Below are 19,601 nucleotides of genomic sequence, written 5' to 3' on the forward strand. Positions count from 1 at the left end.
TCATGCCACACCAACCCCCTTTTCTCACTGAATGCACAAGACAGGATGAAAAAAACAAGAGGCTGAAACCACTATTGTAATGCTCCAGTTCTGCCAGGAGAGTCCAGTGTGATAGTGGAAGACGACAACCTCCTACCAGCACGTACGGTCATTTTGCTTTCCTGGATTTGTCTGAATCTCTTATTGTTCCCCTTTCTCCACTCAGTCATCGTACCATACAGAGCTGTGATCTGAAAGCCTCGTGTGTATTCATCAGTGCTTCCGAGCAGATGATTCACCTATCCCTCTTTATAATTTTATCTCCCATCAGCTGAGAAGTCAAAGTGTGCATAATGCACCATTGTTGTTTTCAGGAGCGGGCTTGTCACTGTGGTATGAATTATACCAGGAAAAAGGTATGATTTCAATTGAAACAGAGGGTCGGCAGGTAGCATCCTAACGCTCCGGAGCTAGCAGATTAAAAATAACAACAATGAAATTGTTTCTTCCAACAGCTGGGAGGAAAATAATCATAATAAATACAATAGCCCTGACTGTGGCACTGCGTGGGAAGGTGAAGGTTGGAAGGTGTGTTGTCCACTCTGGGCAGAAAGTGAACAGTGCTTGTTTTACATCCTTTACAACCAATTGTATCTACATCCAAGCTCTGCCTCCTGCCTGGCTCCTACGCTGCGCTTTGGAGAGCTGTACTGGTCTCCAAGAGAGGAGCTCTGGGGGGCCATCTGCCCCCTGGACCAGCAGCCACCTGGCTGCGGCAGCCACCCTTACTTGGCATAGAAATATTGAGGAGGACAGGGACAAAGGGTGCATCTGTGTCAGATCCAGCTCAGGCTCTACCATAGGTTATTAATCCCTGAAGGGCATCAGGTAGCCTTGCCCAGGACTACTGCTTTCTGCTTACCATATAGCTCTTTGTCAGGACGCCCCTCTGCTGCCCCAGTCAACAGGCCGTGAAACACCCCAACACCATGGGGCGCCTCTTCTGATTCAACTGGCTTAACGTGAAGCTGATGACAGTGCCAATTGCGATGTCTGGAACAAGATGAACTGACAGAAACCCGTGGCTAGAGTGCCCTGACCTGAGGGTGCATCCAACCCTCCCAGTGTGTTCAGGTGATGAAATGCATGTTTGTTTCCCTGGCTGTTGGTGTTGTCTCCCTCTGTCCTGCTAACTGGATGGCAAGGATGGAGTCCTGAACACAGATGTATCTTTCCTTCTCTGCTCTGCTCATGGAATCGAATTATCTGTCACAAAGGACATGCCTTGTTTTTCTAAATTGTCACTGAATTTTGCTCGGAAGTAGGCCAGATGGAAGAAAACAGCCTCTTCAGTGGGGCTGGGTGCCTGCCAGCGCAGCCAGATTCCCACACATGGGAGCCATAGAAAGGACACTGAAGTCATGCCTCCCTGGGGACCATCTTGCAGAACATGGAGGGAGGAATGCCCTCATCTCCTCTAAATTTCAATTGAGATTGTTTCTTAGTTAAGATGGAGTTTATTCATTCTTGCAGAAGAAGCATTCACCCATTGTGTTCATGCTATTGATGGTAGGTAGGTTGTAAAGCTGCATAAGATGTGCCAGAACCTCATGGGGTTCACAACAGAGAGCTTTTAATGTGATGCCACACGCTAGTGTAGAGTAATTGCTATCCTTGGCTAAGCACCGAGTTGAGGATCCTGCAAGTATGCCCCTCTTTTTCACTGTGATCCTTCCTCATTTTCAGGACACTTGTTGAGGCAGTATCTTCCCCTCCATCCAGAATCACAGAATCAATCAGGTTGGAAGAGACCTCTGGGATCATCGAGTCCAACCATTGCCCTGACACCACCATGTCAACTAGACCGTGGCACTAAGTGCCAGGTCCAGTCTTTTCTTGAACACATCCAGACATGGTGACTCCACCACCTCCCTGGGCAGCCCGTTCCAAAGTCTAATGACCCTTTCTGAGAAGAAATGCTTCCTAATGTCCAACCTAAACCTCCCCTGGCGAAGCTTGAGGCTATGTCCTCTTGTCCTATCGCTAGTTGCCTGGGAGAAGAGGCCGACTCCCACTCCACTACAACCTCCCTTCAGGTAGTTGTAGACTGCAATAAGGTCACCTCTGAGCCTCCTCTTCTCCAGGCTAAACGACCCCAGCTCCCTCAGCCGTTCCTCGTAGATCAGACCCTCCAGACCCTTTACCAGCTTGGTCGCCCTCCTCTGGACTCGCTCCAACACCTCAACATCTTTCTTGAAGTGCGGGGCCCAGAACTGGACACAGTATTCAAGGTGTGGCCTCACCAGTGCCGAGTACAGCAGGACGATCACTTCCCTAGACCGGCTGGCTACACTATTCCTAATAGAGGCCAGGATGCCATAGGCCTTCTTGGCCACCTGGGCACACTGCTGGCTCATGTTTAGCCGGCTGTCGATCAGCACCCCCAGGTCTCTTTCCATCCCAACCTGTCTTGTCTTGTAACATTTGGGGATTTAAGGCCTAGCCCAACTCATCGCTTCTTTTGACAATGGTGGCTGCTGTCCTGAGACATCTAGACCTGCCCGCCATTTTCACTGCATCAACCCTGAAGTTAGTGGGATCAGGCAGGGAGCGGGATCAGGGAAGTAATATTGCTGGAGAGCAAGGAAAGAGAAAAAAGGTTTTCTTTTAAGTGGAATCAACTCCCCAGACAATGGTTTCATTCAGGAAGATGGAGAGAAGCGGGAGGACATCCTCAGGAGAAATCTATGACATTTCAGGTGTCAAGATTTGTCAAACTATTCCCTAAATCAGTAAGTGGCCCCTCAGCTCCACCTGTAGTTAAAGGAGGAGAAAAGGATGTATAACATCTCCCAAGCTGGGTTCTGCCTTTCACCCACCCTCCCTGGAGGCAACATATGATAAGCATCTTAAAAGACAGAGGTGTTGCTAATATTCCTCGACACTGGCAAGAAATCTGTCACTGCCCTAAACTGTGGTTCCACACAGGCTGGATTGATCCTTCAGTTGTATTACCACCAGCACAGCTATTAATCACCTCTAGCATGTACTAGCCTTCAGTGACTACAAATCCTCAGCAGTTTCTCTGGGCAGCTGCATGACATACCCCTCGCTGCTCCATGGCATGAAAGAGACAGTAACCTGAAAAGCATAACCACCTGGTGTTCTTGGAAAAAGCAAGCTTTGAAACAGAAATTGGCTGAGAAACAAATATCCCACAAGGATATCCAAGAATTGGCATGCTGCTACATGAGGCGGTCAGGATAATATAACAATGTATTATCCTTCTAAGCACAGCCCAAAATTAATCCCTCAAGCTACTCAAATAAAACAAGCTCTAAAAACAGTGTTGCCGGTATAACTACAGCTGCAAAATAACTTTCAAAACAGTCTTCTTTTGGCCTCCTGTGTCCATCAGGATCACATATTATCTACCCAACAGAGCAATGCAGTCAGGTACATGTCATGTAGACCTGGCCAAGAGAAATCCAAAATTACAGATCTCACTGTCTCCTGGGAAACACTTACCAGGGCTGTCCATATGGACAGCACAATCACAACTCAAAGGACAACAAGAAAGAAGAAAGGTGTTCTGCCCCAAGGCTGGTAATATGCTACTGAAAAGAATCAAAGTTTACTGATGTGTGAACTAATGTGTTAACTGGGTTAATAGTTTCTGTTGAACACATCTCTCAGCTACAGATCCTTCAGAGACCTCACTGAAGCCTCTGAGTGCACAAGGAGAAATGAAAAGAGCAACTCACTTAGTTCTCACACAGTTATAGCTGAAGACACAGAAAGCTCATCAGGCTTGGACACATGACAAGGTCTCTACAGGTGGGATTTATCTTGCATCACTTCAGACACTTGTAACACAGACAGTTCTTTGTTTTGTTCTCCTAGGCTGCCTTGATTGTCAATGAGAAAGAAGAGGTGGTAAGAGACAGCTCCTCAAGAGGCAGGCCTCTGAAACAGGCCAGGTGTAGGTCCATCCACTGGAGAGTGACTGTTGCTTGTTCTCCACAAAGATGGCACACCCAAGAAATCACATCTGCACTTATCTCCTAATGACAGCCATTCTGCAAGGCAAACCAGAGCACAACACAGTATTTACTATATTCCTTCTATTTGTCACCTTCCTCCTTAAAAGAATTGCTCCCTTTACCTTGAAATCAGCAGCAGACTTCATCTTACTTTTTGGTTGGTAAAGACAGTATTTATCAGTCAGAACATACTATGGCTAAAAGCCACCCTACACTTCATCACCAGGTCAAAGTGTCTCACACCACTACCATTCCAACAGAGACCTCAGCATGGCCCCCCATGCTTTCTAAGGTCTCCCTGTCTTCTGGGAGAAGTCTCTGTGGCATGGGAATCCTCTGGTATGGATGGATCTGATTCTGTTCTTGTAGCTGATGGATGTGGCACTGAGCACCAGCTGCAACGGTTCACCTGCAGCAACTGTCTCCAAAGACTACTGGTTTTGGAAACATAGTCTGCTTGGAGAAAGTAAGCGGGTTAATTTTTATTGAGAAGAGCCCACCAGAGGCTAAGGACCTGCTTTGGTTTACTACCTAGTACTTCACTACAAATCCACAGGGAGCTCAGCTAACAGCCAACAGAGACCGGGATGTGTAGGAAGTATGTGTGGGCTTTCCAAACCGTGCCACAAAGCCTTGTGATAAATACAGAGCTGTTCTGAAAACACAAGGATTTTGCAGTTACTGAGTGAGCAGGTCAAAGCAGACTCCATCTGTGTCCATTTTCTGCAGACAATCATGCATACCTCCAAAACACTGCTACTAGGCTACTAGGTCTTAAACCTTCTCCATCTGCTGTCTGTGATGGTTGCCTGGACCGTAATGAACATGCTGCCACTTCCAGCACCCAGCAGTGATTGATGCTGTGTTAAGAGGACACCAGTGGTTCCGGTCTATTTACATTTCCAAGGAGCTTGGCTGGGTTTTGTGCTGTCATTTTCTTTTGGTATACCAGCTGTGGAAGACCAAAGGGTACAAAAATTATTGTGACGCTCAAGCAAGGAAATGCTACTGTTGAGAAAACAACCTATTTATGCCACATTTTAAAAGGAGCCCCTCTTTAGGAGTTTTAAAGAGCTGCCACTAGTAACAAATGAGGCTGCTAATTTGGCCTGGCAAGCAGCGTTTGCTAAACACCATTTCAGATTTTAATTCATTACGTGTAGATTTGGAATTGGAATTCTACTAGCAAAACCATCATCAGTGTGTTTTTGCAATCCCAGCTCCCTCTCTTTTCACATCAAGCCTGTCTCCCTCTCTCCCTCTGTCTTCCACAGCTGTCAGCTGTTATCAGCCAGGAAGGCAGATGAGCCAGTCCCAGCCTTGCAGATCTGACCCAATCTCCTGTGAAACAGATGCCCAGGCCCCAGCTCCTCTTTGCTCCCCAGCTCCTTGTTAGTCTGCAGAAACTGCATGTGCTACGTGCCCCCTGCAAAGGGAGGAAGAAGGATTGACTTCCTGGGAAGCAGACAAGGGGTAAAATGCTTTGCATGTTCGCTCACGCTGAGAACTGAGGTCCAAGAGCCTGATTGTGCCACTACAGATCAGACAAGGAACAACCACCATGTCCCCTCTTCCACCCAAATTGTTACCCAGCAGCTCCCACAGGGAGCTCTCCTGTTTCCTCTCAGCACCGCTGCCATGAGGTTTCTCAGAGAAGGATGCTACTGATGCTAGCTTGACTCCAGCCATGCCAAAGAGGTGGCAATTTGTGGAGAAAACCTTAAGGGGTTAGATCCTCTCTCCAGCACAGATCTCTGCTTCAGGGCAGAGTTAAACCTCCCAAGAGCTATGTAAATAAAATTCTCCTTTTTCCCACTCAGGTGTTTCCCCACCACCACGACCACGGCTGGGAGGGGAGGTTGCAATGTTGCCAGCACTAAAAGTCCCCTGTGGAAAGAGTCCTGGTACCAAAGTGAGCTCTCAGAAGAAATGTGGCCCTGTTCAGGCTGTCCTCCAACACAGCCCTCTCGCTACTCTGATCGCCCCAGTAGCTTTTCCTGATCTGTGCCCAAGCAAAACAACTCCTTAGCACCCACAAGACAGACACAGTGATGCCCTCTGGTTAGGAACAAGGTAAGAGACTCCTAATTCACTTGCACAAAAAGGGCCATCCAACATGCCATGCTGCCAGCACCCTGCCTCCCACAGCAGCCGGGAGGTATACAGAGCCTGCAATGGGACAGGCACAGAGCCACCTCTTCCCTGGCATGTCTTGCCAGGTACCTTAGCGTCATCCTGGGACAGAATTTGTAAGTTTAAAGCAGGGAGTTGTATTTACATTGCACCATGCTCCAATCTTCATATATTGGAAACCAAATATTTAATGTGAAAGAACTGAACCAGCAATCTCTTCTGTTTCGTGTTTCTGGTATTCTGATATCTATTTATTTACTATTTTACATGGCTCACCACCGTAGAGCATAGGAGATGAACACCACATTGGAGTGACTTACAAAAATCAGACCCCAGCTTTTTTTTGCAATCAGGTTTTTGAGAATTCAGTGTCGACTAAGGAGTAGGGGGTGCCTGTGCCAAGAGACCCAAGCTGGCGGCCATGCAAGAGCTGTCCAGCAGGAGGAGGGCAGGTTTCCCACCCTGCCTTCGCTGATCGGGTCAGGTGGGCTGCCATTCCCAGGGAAAGGAGCTGTCTGGATCCAAGCGAAGGAGTCATGTTTTGAAAACTGCTTTCTGAATGAGTCAGCAGAGCCATCTCCTAAGGCACTGGAGCCCGCCAGAGGGAAGAGCAGACAGTTTTGTTGTTTTTTTTCCCTTCCGCTGTTGAGGTTGATTATTCACCATCTTGAAGTACATCACCAGCCTTGGGAAGCTGTTTTCTGAGTAGAATGCTTCTTGACTTTTCTATTTCTGAGAAAGTTTTCCACCCTGCCTTGCTGCTGTTTTGTCAAAGCCGGTGTGTGACAGCAAGGTCTGGAGGAGTAAACAGAGAACGCCAACACATTATCCCTTCAGGCCTGGCCTACAGTTGCTTTTCCCTTCCAGGCAGGGAAAGCTGCAGCCACTAAAGCCCTATTCATCAGAAGAACACACTGAAACCTCTCTCCCTTCAGAGGCACCCCCTTCCACTTCTCTCTTCCCTCCTCTGTTTTACAGGTATTAAATACTTTTTCTTTCAGAGGTGACCTCACTGGTACACACTTAATTAAATACTGAGCAGCTTGGATTTACCTTGAAGTCTGATATGTCTATTTCAGACCTGAGGAAGGACCAGAAACGTGTCCTTTATCCAGCAATAGCTATTGCTCTAAGAAGGATATGCTCTCTCTTGCCTGGAGCTTTTCCTGTCAAGGTGATTGAAGTAGTAAAATGACTTTCAAGGGACACAGTAAATGCTCTTCAAGTTACGACTCATTCAGGTTGAGAACATCTCTGGAAGAGATGCTTGAGCCAGAACAGGCTCTTCTCTGTTCTGCTCCTGCTTCCTGGCCATGCAAATGTGACACCTCCAAAGGGCTGTCATCTCTCATCTCTGCCATGGCACAGGGCTACAAGGGCTAACCTCCCAGTCTTGGTCACATTCTGTCCCGACTGTTATTCTCAGGACACTTTTGAACCCATGGCTGTGCCAGACACAAAGCCATGGGTGAAAGGCAGTTTGTGAATAGCTGGGGCAGGAGGTATCACATTTGCACAGGCCAGGGGTGCACATAAGAATTTGGCTATGAGATGGTCCAAACCTGACATTTCCCTGGTTGTCATGATGACAAATGTGAAAAATTGAGTTCTGTTTTACACACCCATGCAGAGAAAAACATAGCCTGGCTGGTCCCAGAGAATGAGCTAGAGTTTTCTCTCTCGGCCTGAGGACAGAGAGGGGGTCTCCTGCAATACAAATACGTAGAAACAAGGAACACTGGTACTCCATGCTTCCGACAGCATCAGCTTGGAGCAGGCAGCAGCCAGGAGAAACAGCACCTCCACAGACTGTCCTGCCACATGGCAAAGTGTAAGCTCTTGATGAGCCCAAAATCTGAAAATCATTACCCCTCCCAGACATCTAAAACCACAGACACAACCAGAGATTTTTATTTCAATCTTCTCCACCACCTCTTCCTCTCTCAGCCCAAACAAAGCTAATTACTAGTCTCTCTTTTCCAAAAAAGACTAGCTACTTCTTCATCCCTGCAAGTCAGCCACCATTATCCCTCTAATTGCTTGATTGATTAGCATAATTAAGTTGAACTCACAGTAATTGCTCTTGACCTGCCTTTACTTGGAAGAATCAGCTTCCCTTGCTGACCTGGGAATGGACTTGTGTGCTGGCAAGCATGTCTGCCCCCTTGCTGATGTATCTGTCAGCCTGGTAAAAGATACGAGCTCTTCCTACAGACTATGCTCCACCAGCTTCCTAAGGCAGGATGCTAGGCTGCTTTTTGTAGGCCCTCTGCCATGAATAAATGTACGTCACTAAGATACAGCTTGACAGTAAAATGGTCAGAACGGCAATATATGAAAATCGGTGTCTGGCTGCACTTGGCGAGGATTAGCTCCATCAGATGAAGCACAATTAATGCTAATTTGTCGCTGCTGCAGCCAGCTTTCCTACCTCTGACATCCTATGGGAGCAGGGATTACCATTGAGCTAACAAGATTGTTTAAAAACAGTTGTGGTCTACTTCAGGAAACAAGTTTTACACCCAAATTTTCATAGTGCAGTGCCTCCTTTTGTGATTTTTTTTAAAGACAAGCAGAATTATTGTGATCCCTTATTCTGACCTACATAGCACAAGGCCAGGTAATTTTGAAAAGCAATTTCTGCACTGATTTCATTCATTTATGATCTCTTTGGAAAGCCATCCAGTACCACGTTATTCCCTGCAAATAACTGTTTTTTCACACCGATCAGTTACTGGGGTGTCAGATACTCTGTGCTATCACACTCGGTGGCTCTGACTTTAATCTATACTCAGACCACCTTGCTTTAGCGTGGCAAAACAGCTGAAACTGTACTTTATCCACAACTCCCAGTTCCCTGGTTTCAAGGCACTTGCAGCAACCAGAAGCAATAGAAACAATAGATATGATAGAAATATCCAGATTCCATTAAAACAGAAGGCTCCTGTCTGCTTGTTACAAGTTAGCACGCAGTGGAAGTGAGAGACCATGTCTTTAAAACCCCCAGCTAATGCATCCTGCGGGCCACAGAATAGGGTTCGGGGTACACCAGTATATCTCAGAGGTTTTTTGTGGGTTTTTTTTTTTTAGTTTCTCCTTCCTGTGATAACCTTTCACCTCGGGCTTTATGCTCTTTGTGTGTTTATCAGCAAAGCACAACCAGATGCCCTTCAAGGGAGAAATGACTCATACCTGACTCACAATCGCTCAAGCAAAGCTGCAACCTTTAGTTCATTTCCTGGGAGAAGCATCTGTTAGATTCATCTTGGAAGATTAAGCATTTCTCACTGTCATTTTATAGATGGAGACATTTGTGACTGGCTGAGGAGGGGTCAACCGATTCTCTGCAATGGATGGAAAACAAACTTCTTTGGGGCAGTTGAAGAGATGCACTGAGGACTGTGAGGATGCTCTTTAGGGAGTGCAGTCAGCCCCCTCCCTGTAGGTAGCTCTCACCTTGCAGAACAGCCTCTAGTTTCACTGTGTGCCTTTAAAAAAAATTATCACCCTTCCCATGACAAGCGTGCAACTGGGCGAAGCAGGCAGCCGGCACGCTCCCTGCCCACATTATCAGTACGCTGTCACTGCCTCTATCACTGGCTGATTAAATGCCACTCAGGAAATGCAAATTGCCCTCAGTCAGTGCTTTCCTGACTGCAGTCACAGCCCCTAAGGTGCCTATCTGGCAATAAATAACAAACACACTGGGAGGCCACTGCAGAAACCACCTTGTTTCACAGAGCTGGCAACTTTTCACCCCCCAAAGGTTTCCCAGCTGTTTCTGCACAGCCAAGGGCCCCTTCCTAATGGGACTTTTCATTCCCAGAGGACAAAAAGGAACAGATCCACTAGGCACATCAAACAAAGGGAGTGCTGAAAATATATTTTTTTTCTGTCCTCCCTTGAAGAAGCCTTAGTTCCTCTTTAGGCTAAGATTTGCTTCACATAACTTTTAAAAGATACTTGTATCTGCCATGTATCCCCCTTTTGGTTTAGAAAGGAGGGACACCTAGTGAGGTTACTGCCCTGTCCTCTGGATACACAAGTCTTAGGACCAGAGGGGAAGATCGCCTGTTCCTTCCTGATCCCCATTGATCACATGGATGTTTTTGCACAGACATCCCATTAAGCCCTGCCATGCCATGGTATATGGCTTTGTTTTCCTGCTTATGCTTCCAAATAGTATGGAAATGCTAATAATGATGTGTAGCCCTTGATGTGCACATTCCTCTGCTCACCACTGTCTCCCTTCTTGGCTGAATAATCATGGATAATTCACTTGTCTGGATATGACTCACAGCTACTTTATTTCACACAAAGCAATTTCTAATTGCATGTTGTATGTCTGTGTTATGAAACCCAGCGCTAACTGTTATTACAAAATTAGTGCAGGAAACTCAAGGGGAAGGAAAACCACAGTGAGAAACCAAGTAACAACCCACAAAGGGGCAGGCCGAAACTGTGCCAGGTTTCCCATCTTTAGCCCAGGAAGCTTTTCCACACAGAGCCAAGGGTTTCCTAGTCACTCACACAGTAATTTAGAGGCAGTGAGACAACTGAGGGCCTTCTTCCTTTACCCTCAGGTGGGCTGAAAGTATTTTGGCAACAGAATACAACGGGTATTTTGTCTGGCTCTGCTTGTCCTTGTATTTGTGCTCAATAAGCTTTACAGCAACACCGACACAGAGTCACACGTGGTGGTTGTGAGCTACCAGGGAGGCAGGTGCTGTCCTCTTCCAGGTGTCCCACTTCTCATGGCACTTTCACAAGAGTTTTATGTGCCTCCAAAAGGGCAGGCATTCAACCAGAATGTATCGTGGCTGGAGGAAACAGAGCTGATGTTATGGACCTGGCAATTTTTCACATCTCTGGGTAGGGCCAAGTCAGGACCATGTGAATTTTCAATTTTGCTCAAACCCTAGCTCCATCTGCTCTTGATGACCTCCTTCAGAGCATTGGCATTGCCAGGCACTTTGGACAAAGTTGGATGAAACCTGGTAGCAGGCAGACAAGGGATAATCCATCCATGGGCTAAATTTTATCCCCACTTATAATGCAATGTCTAGACTGTTAAATAAAACAGAGCCAGGGAGAAAGATGAGCTCCAGAACCCTGATCATCCAAACTACCTAACCATTCATACACTACAGGTATGATTTTGGTCCATACCAACTGCATCTTTCTCCAGGACAGGGCTCAAAGGACAGCACGCACCAGTGACCACTCCCAGCAGCTATATGGGCAAGGTCAGTTTGGGGTCTGTGACCCTATATGTTCCTCTGACACTGTCCCAGCAGGCTGTACTTCCTCACAGTCCTACATACCACACACTCTCAATTTTGCACTATGAAAACATTGTTCTTGGATGCTGAACACATCCCTGTCATTACTTTGAATACTTTGAACTGGAAAAAACCCTTACAAAATGAATACAGGCATGTCTTGCTATCCACTGAGGATGTATTTCTTCTCTAAATATCTACAGCAAGACATGGGCAGAACGGTGAGCTCAGGGCAAATCATCAACCATTCATCTGCATCCATGGGGACTAAAAAGAATCCCAACTTGGTGTGAAGAAGGGAGCTGCTAGATGCTGTGAGAAAGCACCCACAGGCAAACAAGACCATGAAAGGGAGAAGTAATGCCAAACAAGACTCACCATGCGTGCTGGGGAGGCAGATTCTTAGCAGCGAGGGGTGCTTAAACACCTGGACAGATTGCCACAGGGCACAGTGTTCTCCATCACTATCAATATTTATACCAAGATGAGACATCTTCTGACAAGGAAATCACAGCTCAGCCAGAAGCTTTTGGCACGAAGCAGAAGGCAGTGGGCGGGAGTCACTTATCTGTACTATGCAGGTGGCCAGCTTGGAAGAGTTAATGGTCCTTTCCGGCTTCAGAGCCAGAGGAAATATTGTGATTTAATCAAGCACAGAAAACCCACATGGGCAAAGGTTCAGCTTTGGAAGACTGCCAAGTCTCTGCAGTTGGGCTGCAAACGAAGTGCCCAGTCCTTGTACCATTGGCAATCAGAGGAGCTGGTCCCAGGACCCCAGGATAACACAGGTGCTCAGGATAATCAGGATTTGAGCTGTAAGCAAGCAAAGAAAACAAATAGGATGGATATGAGGCAGACTTCAGGTACCCAAAGAAAACAAAACATAGGGACAAGGTCAAGTGATCACTCAGGCCCACAAGGGGACAGGCATGGTGGGGAAACTGGCATCATCTTTCCACAAGCATCTCTTCGCCTAGCCCCATGATCCCCTCTGTCTTCATTTACGTAAAACACAAGAATATGAATGAAAAACCCTGCAAAGTGGAGAGGAGGAGGGGGAAAGGAGGAGAAAGGATTTCATGCTCCAGGGCAACCGTCACCAATGGCAACTATTTAATTAATGAGCTGCTGCTGAACCCTACCAATATGGTTCTAGTGAAGTCATGCTGTAGTAATTACCAGAGTTTCATTCATCCTGTCCTGGCGAGGGCTGCGCAGGCAGCCTAGAGAAGCCTGTGAGTCCTGAGAGACGGGAGAGAACAGCTTGCTGAATCAATGGAAGGAGAACCACGTGCCTGGGAGCATGCTCCATCGCTCATCCAAGCCAGCTCCCCGGGCACTCGAGCACAGAGACCGCATGCTGTCCAATTCATCTTACAGTCCCACACTGCCAAAGGGCAACCCAGCTGGTCTCGTGCCACCGACACAGGCAGCATTCACAAGCAGTCTGCAGACCTAGCTCTCCTCCTCCCTGCCATGCCTTCGACCTCCAGAAGATGATACAGAAAATAAGCAAATGAGCAGGTGATTTGCCTTCTCTGGCTGGAGGATTTCTCTTTTCACATCAGCAGACAGCAGCATAACAGCTGCATGGGCATCCCAAATGGAAAAAGAGCTCCTGATAAACACAGTAAGGTCTCGAGAGGCACATATGTACCAGGCACTCTAAGGAGATGGGGGTCATTCTGTATGGAAGGAGGATAAATAAAATACCTTAGATGAAGTACATAAAGCAAAAAATACTACTAAAGGTGAGGATCAGGTCAGCGGATTTACCTGTTCTCATGAGATGAGAAGATGCTCTGTGATACTGCAAGTGCTGAAAACACATCACACCACTAGCCTGGAGTGTTACTGGCTCCACAAAGCTCTGAAAGCTTTGTGGGACATGGACATGATTTACACCAATCAGTAGGATAGGACATCTTACAGTCATATTAGATTGAAAGACATGGAAGTGTACAAACTCATGTGCTGCAGGACATACCCTTTTTTAGCACTTGCTGCCAATAAGTCCATTTTGCCCACTTTAGAAAACACAAATTAGTCTGCCAAATATTTTCACGGCAACGTATGCATCCCATCCACCTAAATCTCAGCCCATAGGACAAGCTTTGCATCCTGAAATTGCCTCGACAGTGAGAATAACCATACATTATAGAGAATTCAATGTACCCCATACTGACCATCCTGGAGATCAGAGATCAGGGATAGAAGTGGTGGGATTTATTTTCCTAGGCTTTAAACAAACACACCTACATCTGAACAGATCATCCAGACTCCCTTTAATAATCAACAGAGAGAAATAAGCCCCTCTTGTCAGTAGTTTCAGATGTCTATCCAAGGATAATTTCCTTCTAGAAGCACCCAGATCTCCTTCCTAAGGACACAGCATTTATGATATCAGTGAGTTTGGATGGAAATATGATGGACCTATGTACCTGAAGGGACCTGTTCTGATACAGCATCATCATTCCTATTCTCTACATGAGCACTAAGTTGGCCTGAGCCAATGGTAAAATATAGGATCATGGTTAAGTATACCTTGGCAGGAAACAGTTTGTGTGCTCATGTGAAATACCAAGGCATCATCCAGGCTGAGCTGTCCCTGAAATCATATTGGCTAATCTTCAATTGTCTGGTATTTCAGGAGCACAGCAGTGGAGAAAAAGAGGTGTAGTCTGGATCATGACTGCCTTCTGGGGCATCACATCCTGTCTGTACTCAGAAAAAACATATTTAAATCATAGCCTCAGATCCAGATCACTGAGGAAAAGCCATCTTCCAGCACGTTTCCCAAAGAGCTAGGCAGAAAGCACAAATACTGGATGGACAGATGGAGACAGATTATTTTCCATACTACAGAGAGTTTCCATTCAGGTCAACACAATATACTCACAATCAAGCTAAAAGTCATCACATACACCTGAGTCCCAGAGTCCTTTGGTATGTCTTGCACCAGCTGCTGAGGAACACCAGCTCTGCTTTCTGACACCATCAAACACTTTCCAAAGAGTTTGGTTTTGAGGCTTCAGTTTTCAGCAGTGTCATAAGCAGGGTCCGACCCTGTATTTTGGATAAGCTGGTGCTGACAGAGCAAGGGAACACGCAACATACCTGATCTCAGAAGCACGTGGCTGCCTTCCTCTGCTGGCTAGTGGGATGTGATGTCTTCTGATTTGGTCTGCAGATGAAACAGTGAGAAGAGTTAGCCTCATCAAGGCACCTGTGAAGTCTGTTAAGAGGAAAATAAGAACTCTTCCCTGAGCAATTGCTTTTAATTTCCTTGGTCAGGCCTGCTGAGGACAGGATCAGCAGCAGTGCCATCAGTCCCACAAGAACACCACACTTCCTGTAACCCTCAGGTCTTAAGGTCACTTTTACATGGGCATACTTAAAAATGAACAGAAGTTTGAAATACAGATTATATAAAACTTATGAGTACATAGCAATTATCTATTGGCTAATACACTCACACAAAATGGTTGGGACTAACATGCATGCCAACCAAGGGGACCCAGTGCTGACTGCCCGGACAGTAGACTCCGTCAGATGAATAAGAGTTAGTCTTTACTGCTCCTTGGAGTGTGCTAGGCCTGCATCTTGCTGAGTTGCCATCTTCCAACTTCCTGCTGCTTTTCCTCATGGTTTTTCCACCTTTCCACATCAGTATGTGCCCACTTGAAAGAGGAAAAGCCAACATACTCACTTGCCCAATGGGCAAAACTTGGCTGTTTCCATACACTTTATCAGCCATGGAAATCAGTACTAGTTAGCTCCCAGTTGGCATTGTTACAGGGAATATCCACTTTATAAACCACCTAGAAACATCAGTGCTCACAAGGAAGTTCGTGCTGTCTTTCCACCATAAGGACCTGAGTCTCCATTACTGTAATATATTTAGTAACTCCTGGCTCCCCTGTGAGCTGGGGAGTGGATATGAGATGGGAGTCATCTCACCTGACTTTAGGTGCCCATCTTAGAGTGAGACAAAGTGCTCATCTCTCCGCAGTCTGTAGGAGGGAATTTAGACTGCTAGCACAGGACTAGACCATGGTACTGGAAATATTTCAATCTGGACAGATGAATCATAACAAAGACACTAACAGTTACACTGAGCAATGGATTTAGGCATGCACTGCAATACTTAAGTGGAAATGAAGTGCCTAAATCCACACTTAGCACCCAAGATGTCTAGCCAGTATCCTTCTCACCCCACTGACATTTAACTCACCTGCAAACACTCAGCCTGACTGGCCCACTAGTGCCAAATCTGAGCATTGTCTATTCCAGACCAAATGCACATCTGAAAACAAGGTTCTCTTCTAGATGATGTCCTGAAAGATGTGGGCAGAGAAAAGCGCTAAAAGTGTCTCTACCAGGGTGCCTCTCTCCTATTAATATTGCACACTGATGGTGCTTATACAAGAGTCTGGTTGCAACATTGCTCAAACCCCATAAAATCTAAATTCAGTTTCCTTTAAACTTCATTTTGGGGCTCTAAATACAAACAACTCAGTTACTCTGATCCTAATCTGGCACCACTGAATCAGTCTTTATTTCTCCGGTGAAAAAAGAAATCAGGAGAACCCTTTTGCCCGCCTTCCAGGCTCATTCTTTACAGCATTTAAAAATGAGGCAAGACAGCAGCCTCAAAATTTTCTCTTAGAAAAAAGAAAACTTTCTCACCCATGCCAGTACTAAAACATCCATGGCAAAGCACTACTTTGAAGCAAGAACCACCAGGACCCCTCATAACCCAGCACATACAGGGTCTGCAACAGAGGCTTGCCATTTTTTCCCTAAATGCCCTTCTATTTATACTCATCTTGGCAGGCTTGAATGTACCTGCCAGATGGACAGATAACTGACATCCGGAAAAGACACTCCACCAGCTGCTGTTAGCAGGGGTTGGGAAGCATGGGGGCTGGTTAATAAGAAACCACTTACCTCCTCGTGGCTTCTAGCTACCTGCTCCCTTCCTAGGGCTTAATGGAATTTGGAGAGAGTATTTCGAGTCAGACCATCTGTCAGCACACATATATATCAGAGGAGCCCCAGCACCTTACTTGCACGTCAAGCACAAGCTTTGTTTCCTCATGGGAATCTTTGTTGGTGCACTCCCCCTCATCTCCCTGACTTCCACAGTGATTCCCACCGGGCAGGGGCTTGACCATGGATGGTACCTGCTGCTGATGAGCTGGTGAGCTGAGACCCATGCCAATGAGCAGAGGGCTCCTTAGGGAGATGTTGGCTGCAAGTCAGAGGCAGCTGTGCCCAGTGGAGGGGAGAGAGGAGAGAACTAGCTTTCGCACTGCTTGGAAGCTGTGAGCCCTCAGACCACAGGCAGTCCTGGGTGGAAAGGCCCTGGGGGTGATGCTGGACACAAATCTGAAGGAGGTGGCAGAGCGCTTTCCTTGAAAATGGAGCAAACTGCATCCTGGCCTACATTAGATGAGTGGCCAGCAGAGCAAGAGTTGTTAAAAAATCATGCCAGCTCTCACCCACTGCAAGAATCACAAAATTTTAAAAGGCAGCTGTATTTGGGAATTCTCTAACAATATTCCTGATTTTATGCTCTTTGTCACTTACTTCTTAGTTCTGCTAAGAATTTCCCACCAAGCAACATACGAACTGTGTTTATTAACATCCTGAAAGAAGATTTCTTACACTTTTCTGTGTTTAGTTTTTCCCCTGCAAGTTCAAAAAAACAAACACACCCTTTTCCTTTCATTGCAATCAGGGAGCCTGGCATAACCACGGGACTGCAGGAGCTGGGGCTTTAAGACCAGCTGCAACTTGTGTGAGCCTCCCGAAAAATTCACAAGCATTTTCCCCAAGTGTCTCTGAAACACACTGTTTTATTCTCCTTTTTAACACAAAGCAGTGCCTAGGCTTCCATAACAGGTAACACCTGAGCCCATGTGGGCAGACTGAACAACTGAGCAAAAAAGTACCAGCATTTTTGCAGTCTGTTGATCAAAAGGACCACTGGAATAAAGCCACACGCTCCTTTACACTGCATAGGTATCTGTAATTGGCTAAATCCCCTCTCTTCTCCCTCTGCCTCCACGCCCCCATTTGTAAAACAGCACTGTGCTGCCATCCTCCTTCATGAGCTCCTGAGAAGCATGATTTATAAAAGCAAGGAACTGTCATCCTTCTGCTTAAAGGGAAAGACCCCTGCCTGCACATAGAAACTAATTAAAGTGAGTTCAACTGATGGATTAGTTTGCAGCTATTTTTGTTCTCCAAAAACCTAGATGTAAGAGCAAGGACTCTGTTCTGATGCGTTAACATGGCACTTACCTGTAGTTCTTTCACTGCATGTATTTCTATCTTATTAATACATTTATTTGTCTGCAGAAGAAGAACAAATGGGAGCAAACAATCATTTGGATAGTTCTTCTTCTGGGCAAGGCTATTTCAGAGATTTGCCTCATACTAATAAGACACATAAGTGACAAACATTACAGCTCCTCTGTGTCTGTAATCTCATTTATAACTAGAATAAACTTCAGTAACTCTTCTGAAATCAAAGGAGGTACTTGTAATTTAAGGGCTGGTGCTGAGATCAGCATCCACCTAATACAATACCAGTCACGGATGACACCAGTCCTCAACAGTTTTGCAGACACTTGCAATTTCACCCAAGAGTGATATTTTTCTCTTAAAGCACCAGATCTGGGAGCCTTAATTTGTCCTTTTGTTTTCGGTTCTTTTTTTTTTCTTTTTTTTTGTCCATTTCAATCTCATTGAGTTAGAAAGAAGTCCGAGACATTCCAACAGTAAGAGACAATTAACAGCAAATTATTTTAGAAAGTTTCACATTTTCCCAGGTGATTTCACATCCATGAAGGTGTGCTTGGGTTTGGAATTTAGCAATGCCAGACTAATTCTCTGAGATGCTGCAAGCTGGTAAATCACCACTGCTGACCTCTTGTGAGCAATAGTTTTAGAAGCAGTGGCATCAATATCGGATACATTGGACAGCCCAGTAATTTAACAAGGCTGATGATCATGCTTCAAGCTTCTCTTTCAATACACTGGGTCAAAAAAAAACCCGGAGAGACTCTTTGTCTCTCCCCAGATCCTGCCTTGTAAATTAGGTTATTTTAAATTCCTTCTATCTGAGAGAGGCCAGGGCTCCATTACAAATCAGGCACTGGCACTGATTTGAAGCATTAGGTTTGATAACCGTACTACACTACAAAAGGGGACACATGGGGCTAAAGCTCATTAATTTATTGTGGTTCGTTTCACTCAAACGATTGTGTCTTTCCTGCTGTAGCAGCATGACCTTGAAAAGACTTTGCTGAACACCTGCTCTGTCAAAGTCCCACTGCCCTTATTCACCTCCTTCATGTCCAGGAAGATACTTGGAGACTGGCAGTAAAGGGTTTCTCATCCACAAGATGGCAAGGGATGTTCAGGGATGGCAAGAGCTGCCCTGAACAATATATTGCTGCCTGCTTGTCAGGGAAGTTGTAGTAAGATGTGAGTGACCACCAACAAGGAATGAATTATTTTCTGGAGGTAGAAGCCAGAGGAATGAAATAGGAAAAGGCAAACCCAGCCTCCTGGTGAGCTGCAGGGATGGTCTCAAATGGGGATGGTAGGGCAAGCCTCAGCCATACTGACACCGCAAACACAAGGGGAGGAACTGCAAGATGCAGGCAGAAACAACTCTGAAGGAGGTCAGGGCTTATTCTGTGGTAGTATTTAGATATCTCAGCTGAAAAATTCAGGAAATAGCTGGTTTTCTGCCGGGACAAAAGTCACATTTTAAGGTAAGTCAGATGCAAACAGGCCCCATTGCTGAAGAATGCTGGTCTAGAAACAAAACTGTGTTTCCAGTTCTCTTTGGTACAGCATGGCTACCATTCAACTTGGTTTGTTTTTACACTCGTCCCGTGCTTCACAGCTGTTGGCACCACAAAGGCACACTCCTAACCTCTCAATCCTATTGCAAACAGCCAAGGCAATGATAACCTTCCACTATAGTGTCAGTCTGGGAATGATGAAGCAAGAGCAGTAGGTAGTCACTAGGAGTAGGACATAACTGTTAGAAGTTGCCAGCTCATATAAGTGCTCCATTGTCACTCATTTCAGCATGAAATTTGCTGTAAGGGCATAATCTCAAGTGTTCTGTAACAATAATCTA

Source organism: Nyctibius grandis, chromosome 6 (assembly GCF_013368605.1).
Source record: "Nyctibius grandis isolate bNycGra1 chromosome 6, bNycGra1.pri, whole genome shotgun sequence".
NCBI classification, from domain to species: domain Eukaryota; kingdom Metazoa; phylum Chordata; class Aves; order Nyctibiiformes; family Nyctibiidae; genus Nyctibius; species Nyctibius grandis.